Below are 12655 nucleotides of genomic sequence, written 5' to 3' on the forward strand. Positions count from 1 at the left end.
TATCAGGGAAAAATTGGATCCTATCTTATCTCGTGCACTACCCCTTTGGATGGTACAAAATGTAAACGTGCAAGTCTCCTTGGATTAAGTATTCGAGACACGAGGTGGCTTATTCCTAACATGGGATCCCCTAAATGGCATTCCCTTTCTAGGGTTTATGCATGATGCCATTTTATCAAAGCGCATAAATATGCAGTACACAAATGAAACGTGACCTAAAGGGAACCTCCTTTAGTATGCCGGGGTGAGCCTAAAATAAAATGTATTCATGCTGCAAATACGAAGCATTGAATTTAAACGTGTCATACCAAATAAAGTAGGCTCCTAGAGAGTACCATGCCAGGACTCTTATTTTCTAGGGCTTATGAATGCAATAAAGACAAAAACCAAGAAAAGTTAGTTCAATAAATACACATAACACATTGTAGCAATGCAATACAAAGAGATAAAGCAATAAGAGGGGTTGGATCCCTCCCCTCGTGAATAGTGTCCCTAATAGGGTAAGGCAGACTCTACCCTAGGTAAACTATCGTGGATGCATGAGGTTGGGTTTCACTAATGCATCTAGACTCGATAGGTTTTAGGTCCCCGAGCCTTCAGATTTGGAAATCAAGGGTCATCAATCCCAAGGTTCTTTGTCGGTGGCTCGAGCGATTCCCCAGACATTGCTACGCACACATCGTGTCACGGCTACATGTCATGAGTGAATCTATCAAAAATCCTCGACTTTCGACTAAAAGTTAAAGACTATCAACCCCAAGCTTAAAATGGAAGATTGAATGACCTCTCAGATCATGCTGCGCACATATCGTGTCGCGATCACACGTCCAAGTGGGTCACCTAATCCTAATAGGGTGGAGTGACGTGACAAGCCACTAAAAGAAAAATAAAGGAGGGATAAATAATAAAGCGTATGCACGTATGCTAGTGCTCCTTTTTGGAGGGGAGGGATCGAGAACCAATGCGAGGCTCTAGGGTAATGACCCCCCATCCCAATGCAATGCAAAACGCGGGATAAAATAAACTATCCATTCATCAAATCAAACGTAGGCGAATGGGTGAGGAAATGAGTTGATACGCGCGAAATGCAAAAATCCTAAAAAGAAAAAAATGCAATGCTAAACATCCAAATGTAATATATAAGAAGGTTAAAAGAAGAAAAGAATCGACTAAATCAAATGCTCAGACTCTCTAAGTCCCCAGTGGAGTCGCCAGCTGTCGCGCCCCATTTTTTGAAAACATAAATAAATGGTTTAAAAAGTGAATTTTGATTCAATTTTTGGTTGGAAAATGAATTTTTGATTTAAAAAGAAAATGAAAAAACATGGGTCTAAATGGGACATGAAAATGCGACGATTTGACCCAAAATATAATTTAAAAAGGGTTTATTGAATGAAAAATGAAGTCACCACTTGGTATAGAGTTAAGGTGTACCAAGTCACCTAAAATGAAATTTTAAAGAAAAAATGGAAAAACCCTTTTTAAATGACTCCAAATCCACGTAAATCAAAGAAAAAGATTCGAGAGTCACATTTGAAGAAAGGGAAGGCAAGGATAAAAATCCGAGGCACCCTTTCGATCTAACCAAGGCTAGTTGCGTGATTTAGTTAAGGATTTTCTTATTTTAACCAAAAGATTTATCACATATGGACGTGCTATATGAATGCAACCCTAGACCTAGGAGGGTATCGGGGGGTCAAAATTTCTCTTCAAAACTCAATTGATGCTAATCACATTAATTGTGATGCCCAATGCGGATTCTTTGGAGAGGTCACGAATAATGCAGAAAATATGAGACTCTAAGAAAAGAAATAAAAAATAATTATAGAAATATGCATGTCTTAAAGAAGTGCATCATGTCGGGTACGGGGGGCTAATGTTCGTGATTCAATTTTCCCTTTTAGTAGAAGGAATACGGGCGTGCTAAGGCTAGAAGAGCAAAACTCGTCCATATCCCATATCCAAGGGGGTATTCCCTAATCTAATCAAGCAAATGCACTACCCTAATCCTAATTTTAAAATAAAATGCAATTCTAATGTTATGTTTTCATACCAAAGGGGTAAGGAATATATATATAAGGGAAAATACGTAATAAGGGATATGAGTAGAAGGGAATACGGGATAAATGATGTACATATATAAGAAAGTGTCATGCAACATGGTAAAACCCTAAAAAGTAAAAACATGCATGAGATGAAGTGATTTTATCACACGACCATGATCTAACGCTCGAGGGGCTCCTAAGGGTCTAGCGTTGGACTAACCCATGTCTACAATTTCCCCATAGCATTGGACTAGTGAGAAAAGTCGGAACAAAGGACCACAACTAGCGTTGGACTAGTGTGGATTCGAGAAATTGACCACAACTAGCATTGGACTAGTGTGGTGACGTCACACATCGGTTACAATCAAATAAATCATGTGAAACCTAATAAAAGCATGTAAACACATAAATCACACATAACACATAAGCATGATATCTAGATGCAAGACCCTAAGAAAGCGGTAACACCTAGCACATAGACATGCAAAACACACATAAGGCAAATAAAGCAAATAAAGCCCTAACTATTACATTCGGGGGAAGCCTACTACAATCTAAGAGGGGAAACGGAATAAAATAAATAAAATAATAACTAACTATTACAACTTTGGCATTCAAGTGCCTTTCAAATGATCGAAATTGAAAATAACTATACAAAACTAAAACAAATAATGTGGATAAATAAATAAATAAATAAAATGAAAACATTCAAAAGGCATGCAATTAAGCACATAAATCACATAGACACATAGGGTCAAATAAAGTGAAAATAAGGGATAGAGTATACCTTCCTTGCAATGGTAATCAAATGAGGGAAAAATAGCTTCAAAACAATAAAAGGGTCAAGGCACCAATTAAATAGTAAAGTATAAACAAAATCACCAAATCCCTCCCAATTGCAACTTAAATGAAATCAAATAATGCATAATTTCCAAGAAAAGTAAATTATTGATCAAATTTCTAAAATAGAAAAACTACCAAGGACCCAATTGCAAATATTAACTAATCACTCAAGCCTAATTAACACATTTTGGGAAATTCACGGGTCCAAGAGCAAAGAAGGGGTCAAGTAATGGTTCAAATTGCAATTACTCTAGGACCTAATTGCAAGAAATCAGAACATGATTGGGCCTTTGTAGCATTAGATAGAAATTGGGGGGCCAAAGTGCAAATTTTTCATGCATGCATATGAAGCTTTCTTTATTTCTGCTGGTTTCTTTTATTTGCAACAGGTTGAGCTTCTCAACATGCAATCTCCCATCCTTCCTAACGCAACTAACATCTCCGCCAACCAAACATTCAGATTAAACAACAAGACAACCAAACTTTCTTTTCATCTTTAAACACAAAAATCCAGAGAGCAAGAGCATGCAAATCTAACCAACCAAACTTCTGAGAAAAAGAACGTGAAGCAGGATAACACACAGAGAATCATTTCAACATTCTGCAAATCTCAATGCTTCCCCCCTTACCCAAAGCTGAACCCAAAATAAGCAGAAGAAAAGAGCCTACAAACACACGAAACTGGTATTGCCTATGAACACCAAATTCTGCAAACCCATCTTTCGGCCGAGCAAAATCTCAAACAGATCAAGAATAACGACAGCTACAAATAATGTCATTGTTGAGACCAACTGTTATGCTACACTTTGCTGCAAATAAATTGCAGCAAACGCATACAATGGCATCGCCATCCAACTACAAACAGACCCAACAGACAAAAACAAATCAAATCAGCGTCTTAATTCCCAAAGCAACCCATTTTGCTGACCTCGCTGCAACAAGCCAAAGCTTTGAGGTTGTTGCAGCAAATTTTATGTGCAAAAAACAGTTAAGCAACATTTAAGTTCAGCCAACAAAATCCTCAATCAACCTTCCTACTACACAATCGTAAAACCTTTCGATTTAAACACAAAAGGATCGAAGCATAGGAACTTGCCAATCTGGAAATTTGTTTTACAGCTTGTGTATTCATTTTCTCAATTGCGGGCTTTATTACCAAACACTCGCATGGTGCAAATCAATTCCAATCCAACCAAACATGCACACATTATACTTATTACTGCTAAGAAACCAACGCAAGCAAACAAAGAAAAATGAGACAGCAATGGACGAAGCATCAATGAAAAGATTTTTCCGAAACTGTGTGGTATCCTTCTGGGTTTCGTTCATCATATGCACAACAACCATGAACCTTAAGCAAGAACCGATGATTCCACCTCATAGATAACCTAGATTTCTACCTCAAAAACCCTAATTCAAACTCATCAAATCTTCTGCTTCCCCCCCTCCGACCAGATTCACACAGAAATAAACATAAGGAGGATAACTTCAGTACGTCCCATATGAAGTGAGCTAAGAACAGACCCAGTGGAAGATGTTACCTTTTATCCCTTTCAAGGGAAAATCAAGGTCTGGGATGATGGAATAGGGGGGTCTTCGTTCAACCGGAGAGTCTAATCTTCCCGGCTCGCAAGCTGTCCTTCTTTGGCTTCCTCAGCAGAATACTTGCTCCCTGGTTTTTCTTCTTTTTTTTCTAGCTCATCGTCTTTCAATCTACTATGTTTCTTCCTTTCTTAGTTGCTTGCCCTCTATTCTTGCTTTTCCTTCTATCTCCAGTCCACCCCCAGATTTTTATCCGCCGCCTCTCTTGCTATTTCTTCCCTCGGGTTCTCTCATACCCTAGCTCACCTCCAGCCGTCCCCTCTGTTTTCTTTTTTCTCTCCCTCTGCCTTCTGTTTCTCAGCCATTAATCTTTTCCTCTCCCCCTTTTTTCTCTCCAGCCCCAGACCCCTTTGGCCGTCCACTTAGCTTTCCTTTTATATCCTCTCTTTATAGCTACCAAAACTTCTAAACCTACATCTAATGGTGCTGCTGAAATCATCTTTCCTTGATGGTTTATGAACCCTTAGATGAGTTTTGTCCATGATGATCTTAGTGTAGGGATTAAAGCCAAGTGGTTAGGGAGAAAGTGATCCAATGGCGATGAAAAAAAACGGTGGGAAAAAGAAAATAGGATTGTGTTGCATTTCCTTGTATTTTCGCTTCATGTTTCTGCTCAAAAACGAAATATGGAGATAGAGCTCGGATCACATGAAGCTCACGCAAGCGTGAGCTTGGTCTGACACCTCTTCTCTCTTTTTTAATTTTTAATGCTAAAAATGCCTAACGAGAAAAAGGATTAAATAAAAACAAATAAAGATAAATAAATTAATATCTAGAATGCCAAAATGAAAAAATAAAATCATGAGATTAATAAGGTAAAATAAATGACAATTAACAATAAATAAATAAATAAATAAAATAAAATAAATAAAAATTTGGTGTCTACAAGGAGAATTCGAAAAACTCCATTTCCTTAAGATTCGGAAATTTCAGTTTTGATACGAGATCTTTGAAAAATCACATCTCACTCTTTACAAGTCCAAAATTGGAAAACTTAGTACTGTTGGAAATCTCTTAGGAAGTACTAAAAGTTCCTAGTAGCCATCTTTCCAGGATTCTAAATGGAAGGTATCCGAAAATTAGCTCAAAGTTGTTGTTTTGGGGCATTGAAGACAGGTTTAAGTTGGTTTTTGGTCAACTTTGAAAATTTGGCAAAATTCACTTGATTTGAACTAACCTCTCGAATTTGGAAATTTGTTAGGGTTGCAATCCACGTTTAAAACAAAATAAACGGAACGAGAATCAGAGTTTTGAGCACCAAGATACAATAGCTCAAAGTTGGTGAAAAATCGAAACTGTTAAGCCAATTTTCCAGATTTAAGTTCCAAACTTTGGGACTTTAGTTAGGTATCGAAATGGACTCGGAAGAGTGCCAAATTAGGTATGAATATACTACCATATAAGGGCCACTCCTTTGCCAAATTTCATAGAAAAATATGTTCGTAAATTGGTTAACGAGACCGTTGAAATCACAAGAAATTCTAAGGCTAAGCTGCCTTTGAACTTCCGTTTTGCCGTTTCCAAGCATTTAGTCAAGAAACATTTCAAACCTGGTCCATTCCAGTAGGTAATGTCTAAAATATGTCCAAGGTACATTTGATAGGTGATATACACTAAGAAGTTTCGGATAACAAGTTCCAAATCATTGTTAGTTTCAAATCTGTCCAAATGCATGGTATTTCTTCACAATACCAGATTCCAATTTTGGTCATAAATCACTCAATTCAACTCGAAATTGAGCATGGTTGGTGGCGTTGGAAAACACATTCATAGAGATACAATTTTTTAGAAGAAACTATTTTCAAAATCTGTCCACAACTAGCCCACATTTAAGCATCAAGTTGTAGTTCATGTTCTGCCTTCCAGTGAACCAACGAAACAGTGCAGCTAAGTTCAAATAGTTGGTGTGGTTCACTCAGGTGGAATCAGAACGTGCATTTTATACCGTTGGAAATTTGGGAATATTTAGTTTCCAGTGCCGCAAATGGAACTCGATTTCGACATCGGGACAAAGAGTTATAGTCTAAACAAAATCACTGCCAAAGTAATACGGGACACAATTCCAGTTTTGGCAAATTTTCTAAATCTCAACATGCACTCACCCAAATCACGTAAAATTTTGAGAAAACTTTTTACACAACATATATTACACATTTGCATCAGAAAGAAGTCAATTGGACTTCAAGAAAGTACACTAAAATGCACGAAAATGGCAGGGCAGAATCGGCACCTTCACATGCAACCCTTCATTTGACTTCCTTTTCACTTTTATCACTTAACTCTACTAAATTAACACTTAATCAACACAATTAACATCCAATCTTATCAAATCAGATCATCAAAGTCATTGTGGGATTTCATAGAGCCCACTCACCAATTTTCTAACAATTTAAAGCTGCCCATGAGAATCCAAGAGCTCATGAGTGTAATCTATCTTCCATAAATCAAGAATTAAGTGGTTGATCATTATTACTTTCTTAGAGAGCCAAGATAGAAATTTTGGTCACTTTGAGCTGGAGAAAAACTGTGAGAGGCAGCTCTTTTCCTAGCTTATCTTGATCACCAAGTGATTTGAGTGTTGTGTGTAAAATTTGGAGGTAATTTGAGCAAGGAATTGAGGAGAAAAAGTGGAGGAATTTTCTGGTCTTGTTCTTCCTTTGTTGCTCGGCTGTTTGAGTGTATGTGAGGAAGGAAATTCTGATGTTATTAGCTTCTAAGGTAGGCTTAAAACTGGTGGCTCAAATTTGCTCAAAGTTGTCCACTAAAATAATGCACGTGCGCGTGCGTTTCGTGCTCGATTCCTCTCGAGTTTATTGCACTAGTGCACTAAACCTCTAATGCACTTACATTCATATTATTATTATTCACTCTTAATAGTCCCAAAATAATGGTCTAAAGCTCCTCAATTACTCGCGCGCGTAAAAACGCATATGTCTAATTTAAGCGCGAGATAGTGAAATTTATAAGAAGTTCTTATAACAGTAATATAACTAACTAACCTTTGAACACTTATACATAAAAATACCTATTTTAGGACTAATGTACAAGTCTCCAATTTTCCAAGTTTATTGTATTCTCGAATCGATTTCCTCCTGAGGAGCGTTTTTATTTTCTTTGTTCCAAACCATCCATGATGTTCCGTCGCTCTAGGTGGACTAAAACCATACAGAGCAATTCTCCTGAAAATACAGCCTGTTCCGACATACATTGGACCTTGTAATCCATCAAAAGCCCTCATACTCACATCAAAAAATACGGTGTTGTGGTTTGCATACCGATCATTTGGATCAATCCCCTCGAATCGTTGAGGGAATTGTACGTAACAAATTCTGTCACCACCTCGGTCTAGCATAAAACACATTCCCTCCCTCAATGCCAAGAGTTATAGATATAGTGGTCACAGTCCAAATTAAGAATGAAAGGGCCGTTGGACATAATTGCCCTGGCACGGACTAGAGCATTCATGGCTCTAGCTTTCTTGTTGTGTTCAAAACCACGCCGCTTCTCACGAGAGACATAAACCAGCATTGGCAGCCGGATATCAACTTCTGCTGTATCAATCAAGTTGTCCTTATCAGCTTCAGTCCCAAAAACTGGCTCTGAATTAGGCGGCATCAACATCATCTGAAAGAGCGAAACAAGATATTAGCAATGAAGAATCACATCAGACTAAAGGAGGAAAATTGCACCAAAGCCAAGAAGTAAAAATGCAATTTACCTGAATAATGCCCTCATGATCACCTTTTGAATGACCTTCCTCTCCCGATGTCCAAGTTCCGGGCCAATGAGAGCCATTGAACATCCAAGTAGCCTTTGGGGCCTTAACGGCTTCTGAAAGATTGTCCCCAAGTTCAAGCTGTTTCTTCCTAGCCCTTAAGCTCTGCTTGAGCATTGTATGCATTCGATCTTCTCCTTATTGACTCCGGCAAGGCATTTATCCTGACTTTGAATTCATCATACTCTCTTTTCACTCTTCTCCTGTCCCTCACAAAATCAATTTTCACTTTGTTCTTGAGAGGATCACTCTTCTGACTAAAGTATGCCTCCGGATTGCGAGGTACAATGTTGTGTTTCCTACAGAAGGGAACCCAAGATTTTGAAAAGCTTGCAGCCTCGGCAAGAGCCTCAAATGTCACCAGAGAACTTCCATCATCAGATAGATAACATGTCACCTTCTCCATCGGATAATCAACTGCAAGTATAGAAAGAATAGTGTTTGCAGTAACTAGAGGTGGCTCTTTGTCTGGATCAGCTGTAGAGACAAATACATCAATCCCTGGAAGGTCAGATAATGTTTTGGGATTGTTGAGGTTTGGATCGGATGATTCAAATCTCTGCTTCAGAACCGACAGGTCAGTCACCCTTTTCACAGGGCAAAGCTTAGGTAGCTGATCAAGAAGCCAAGACAGTGCAAACCAAAATTCACAGACAACAGACATTATCCATAACCACATTGCTTCATGATTAGGATGTGACACCCTCCATGTAAGGAAACAGGCAAGTGCAGCAAGACGAAGAGCCATCAGTAATCTACACAGCCAAGCCAACATAAGCTTGCGTCAATTTGAATTTTTCGGTAACAATGTCCTACTAACTATATATATATGCACAAGTGGAGGAATAAAAGGAATTTGCATTTCTTAAACTATTCAAGGTCCTAGAGCGTAGCAAAGATGAAAAAGTCAGAGCAACAGTGGACTGAATCTCATACGACATAAATTAGTCAATGATCAATCGCAGATTAGAGAAACATATCCTTGTCCGATAACATGCTAGTAAATTCTTCAAAGTAAGATCTTTTTCATCATGGAAAAACCAAAAAATGTATAACAATTGAGCAGAACAAGTAAACAAGAACTAGAAAACAAAACTCTGGTTGGTTTTGGTTCTGACCTGTAGGGACTGATTATTGCAGTAGAAATTCCAACTTTCCTAGTTAAGGGCTTGTTTCTCCGGTCCGTGAAATCGGGAGGATTTTGATGTCGCTCAGTTCCCATTCCAGACACGTATCCATCTCTAGGCCAAACTGCATTTCCATACCCATAAGTTCCTTTGGTCTCAAACAGCCATTGTGCATGATCAAAATCATGGTTTGGATTCTTGAAAGACTGAACCAAAGAGTAATTCTCTCCCACTCTGATTCGCGGTTGGGACCGTGGCTCATCCTGAATTTCGTCATCAATAACATCTCCCCTGTAAGGCTCTTTGCAACCGGGGCATCTTCCGGCTCCATTTTCAACGCAATCAAAGAAGCAATCCCTGTAAATCCTGAAACCACACTCGCACTGCATTTTGGAATTCCTATCAAGAGCTTTCTCATCACAGCCCTCGATTTCACATACCAGATTTGATTTTGTCTTCACATTTGGTAGCTCAACTTCCTCGGAGCTTTTCCTGACGTGAGCTCGAGTCACCGAATTGTGTCCTCCGGTAAAAATGGTATCTTTGATGAAGCCTGCACTAGGAATTCCCCTGCTTTTGCTTCTGTCTAGAGGGCTGTTCTGAGATCCAGCGATTATCCGGTTATCAGGGGTGGGAGGAATGTGAACTGTGTAGGCGACAAACTCCTCGGTGCTGTCTTTGGAGAAAGAAAGATACCTCGCAGTAGTATTGGAAGAAGAAGCTTTGCCTCCACTGGAAGCCCTCAATCCTCTTCCACTCAGGGGTGAATTCGGATTGTTTGATAAGGAATGACGCCGGATTGGACTAGTCAAGGCGATTCCATGGCCCCCACCACCACCTGAGGTAGAGACCGTAATTGTCATAGGAGATGAGGATGGAGAATCAACACCCATTTTCACCAATTTTTTGTTCTCCTTTTCTTCGGGGAAAACGGGTATGACAAGAAGGAAACAGAAATCGGCAGCTGTATGAGAACAAAGATCAGAAATTCATGGTAAGCAGAGAAAGCTGATGGGTATTTTTGAGGGGCAAAAGAAGAAGAAGGAAGGTCTGAACTCTGGGTAGGGAAGCTATGGTATAAATTTGAAATTTTGTGGGGTTTAGACAGATATGGATTTCCATGTAACGGTCGACTGATTATGGTCGTTGGTTAGGAGAAATCGGACGGCGCTTCTTTGGACTTAATAAAATGCCCGTTTGTGACGCTGAGATGTCCGAAAGTTTTGAAGAAAGTTAAAAAAAAAAAAAAAAAAAAAAGGTCCTCTGCCCTGCCCACAATGCAAGGATCAAAATGGGCCCGACTTGAATTTCAACGGCCGGTCCAGTTTTTTTTTTAGTATAGCAGTCTCATGATCGTAATAATTTACAAGAGCCTCCGTGAGCTTTGGCATATTCGAAACAAGCCCCTCTAGGGTGGGTTTTCTTGCATTCTGTTCAATAACAACTTATGCTTCCTTCATTTCACTTTGATAGTTTTGTTTTCCTTTTTCATCCATCCTAAATTATAGTTCATTTTTTTCAATTGAAGAATATAGTTAACTTTAATTTCTCTAAACTACCCTTATTTAATATAGGGTAAAAAAACAAAAAAGCCATTTTTGGTTAAGTGAACATACAGAATAACCCCCGTGATTTCAAAATACACAATCCGACACCTTGTAATTTGAACTAAATTGAAAAGGCAATGGAAATCGTCAAAACGAATGTATTTGAAGCACACACACTTGTGTTTTACAACTAGTGATACCTGATAACAGTTTTTTATGATTAATTTTCATTTAATATACCTATTCTACCCCTTACAGAAATGCCCCCTGTGGTTAATTCAACCTATAGAAAAAGCCCTCCATAGTTGTGAAACATATAAGTTGGATTTAATGGAAACTTTCAAAAAATATATTGAAAAGAGAGTAAAGCTTTTTGAGATAAATCAACCACCAGTCTTATGCTTTGGCGTATTTGAAACAAGCCCTTTGAGGGTGGGTTTTATACTATTTTCTTGCATTTCTTGCATTCTGTTCAGTAACTTGGACTCCTTCTATCACACTTTGATAGTTTTATTTTATTTATTTTTTATCCGTCTCAAATTATAATCTATTTTTTTAATTCAAAAATATAGTTAACTTGTAACTTCTCTAAAATACCCTTGGATTCATACCTTGACTAGTACATTTTTCCATAGATTGTTGTTGTAATTAAGATAAAGGTATAGTGATTAGTCATACTCCTAATATCAATGTAAGGGTATTTTAGAAAAATAATAGGCTAAATTTACTCTTCCAACAAGGTTAACTAGTAATTTTTCCTAAACTGTGTGAAAAAAAAATCAAAACTATCAAAATGAGATGGAAAGAGTAGAAGAATTGGAATAATGATTACGAGTTATAGAACCTTGACATTATATTGAAATAGAAATCCATAATTGTTGGTATTTTTGCTCGATCTGTATATGTATATAACTACTAGCCTATTGATACATATCAATTAACATGTGTATAATGATATGTATATTTCGAAAATCAAACAATTGAACTGAAAAAAAGTAATGTTGGATGACATTTTATGATACTGTTGTAACGACAGGACAAGAGAAAACATGGGAACAATTTGAGGGCAACTAAAATTCTGCGAGATCTAGATGTCTCCCTCAAGGTTTTTGACATTCCTACTATCCTCCCTCGAGGTTTTTAAAATATCAGAAATCTCCCCTATTAGGTTATTAAGGCCCATTCATTGCATTACTCATGGAGAAATGACTGAAAGAGTTTCCTATCTCCACCATTTTTATTAGCTTACAGTTTTATCTTCTAAGTCGATTTGTGGAATTCTCTGTTTTTAGACCTTAAAATGGGGAACTTCATCTTCATACATGTTTCGACTTCTTTCTTCTGATGCCATGTTCATCACTCCTGCTGCCTTTCCTGCTAAAGTCATGTAGAGGGTCGGTGATATTTTACTGATTCCAGCTGTTCTTTTGCTCTGTCAACCTTCCGATTTTCAACTCTCTACAATGATACATAGACAAGAGCATTAAGTTCTTCAGACACTTATCCCATAATTCACCAAATAATTCACTAGAATCTGCACCCACAAGGGCCTTATTATCATAATTAGCAATTTGTTGCTTGCAAAGCCTGAGCTCCATCTCAAGTGCACTAATCCGAGACTCAACAGGTACATCATATTGCTCAACCGTCTGCTTTTGCATACCTCGAACTACCTCTGGTTGCCAAACTTTCAATGCATCTGATGCTTGTCTGATG

The 12655-nt window shown here is 38.1% G+C and overlaps 1 pseudogene; it reads right to left on the minus strand.

The window, feature by feature from the left end:
* Nucleotides 1-7049: 7049 nt before the first annotated feature.
* LOC113767112 lies at nucleotides 7050-10310 on the minus strand (annotated as a pseudogene).
* Between the last annotated feature and the right edge of the window lie 2345 nt (nucleotides 10311-12655).

Source organism: Coffea eugenioides, chromosome 1 (genome assembly GCF_003713205.1).
Source record: "Coffea eugenioides isolate CCC68of chromosome 1, Ceug_1.0, whole genome shotgun sequence".
NCBI lineage: Eukaryota > Viridiplantae > Streptophyta > Magnoliopsida > Gentianales > Rubiaceae > Coffea > Coffea eugenioides.